Here is a 1640-nt window from a genome sequence, read left to right as displayed (position 1 = left end):
CTCGTTCCTAAACCCAGAGGCACTCATGTCATTGGAACCAGATGGGTTTTCAGAAACAAACTGAACGAGAAAGGAGAAGTTGTCAGAAACAAAGCACGACTGGTAGCTCAAGGTTATAGTCAACAAGAAGGTATTGATTATAATGAAACTTTTGCTCCAGTCGCGAGGTTAGAATCTATTCGTCTTCTTGTATCTTTTGCTATTAATCACTCTATCAAATTATACCAAATGGATGTCAAGAGTGCATTTCTAAATGGTTATATTTCAGAAGAAGTGTATGTTAATCAACCTCCTGGTTTTGAAAACTCAAATTTTCCAGAACATGTTTTCAAACTTAAGAAATCCTTATATGGACTTAAACAAGCTCCCAGAGCTTGGTATGAACGCTTAAGTAATTTTCTTCTAGAACAAAATTTTATCAGAGGGAAAGTTGATTCTACACTCTTCTGTAAAAACCATAAAAATGATCTCGTGATATGCCAGATTTATGTTGATGACATTATTTTTGGTTCTGCTAATATCTCTGTTTGCCAAGAATTTTCTAAGTTAATGCAGGCAGAATTTGAAATGAGTCTAATGCAAGAACTAAAGTTCTTTCTGGGAATTCAAATCAATCAAACTCCAGAAGTCACGTACATTCATCAAAGCAAGTACATTAAAGATGTTCTGAAGAAGTTTGACATGACTGAATGCAACTCTGCAAAAACTCCTATGCACCCAACTTTCATTTTGGAAAAGGAAGAGGTAAGCAACAAGGTTTGTCAGAAGCTCTATCGAGGTATGATAGGCTCTCTTCTCTATCTGACTGCTACTCGTCCTGATATTCTCTTTAGCGTCTGTCTTTGTGCCAGATTCCAATCAGATCCTAGAGAATCTCATTTAACAGCTGTTAAGAGAATTCTTAAGTATCTGAAAGGAACTCCTAACCTGGGCCTGATGTATGAGAAAACATCAGAGTATAGGCTTTCTGGTTATTGTGATGCAGATTACGCAGGAGATAGAATAGAACGAAAAAGCACATCTGGAAATTGCCAGCTTCTGGGAAACAACTTGATCTCCTGGGCTAGCAAAAGACAGTCAACAATCGCTCTATCAACTGCAGAAGCAGAATATATCTCAGCATCACTGTGCACAACTCAGATGCTCTGGATGAAACATCAGCTAGAAGATCTACAAATCTTTGAGAGTAACATTCCTATCTTTTGTGATAATACTGCTGCTATTTGTTTAAGTAAGAATCCTATTCTACATTCCAGAGCCAAACACATAGAAATTAAACATCATTTTATTAGAGACTATGTTCAGAAAGGAATAGTAACGCTGAAGTTCATTGATACAGAACATCAATGGGCAGATATCTTTACTAAGCCTCTAGCTGAAGATAGATTTCTTTTTATCTTAGAACATCTGAACATTAAAAATTGCCCTGAGTAAAATATGGCTCTGAACATGTAAAATGAGACTCTGATAAAAACAAATACACTTCTGCCTCTGACTCTGATACTTCTACATTGTTAAGAAGATATCTGAGTTAGAAATCTTCAGAACCAATCTCTTGGTATTCCTGAAGATCAGATACATCAACACGTGGAACTCTGAAGCGTCAAACCTTAGAACTTCTAGACAGCTGTCAAGAAATT

Source organism: Lathyrus oleraceus, chromosome 5, assembly GCF_024323335.1.
Source record: "Lathyrus oleraceus cultivar Zhongwan6 chromosome 5, CAAS_Psat_ZW6_1.0, whole genome shotgun sequence".
Taxonomy (NCBI): domain Eukaryota; kingdom Viridiplantae; phylum Streptophyta; class Magnoliopsida; order Fabales; family Fabaceae; genus Lathyrus; species Lathyrus oleraceus.
This window is presented reverse-complemented; position numbering follows the sequence as displayed.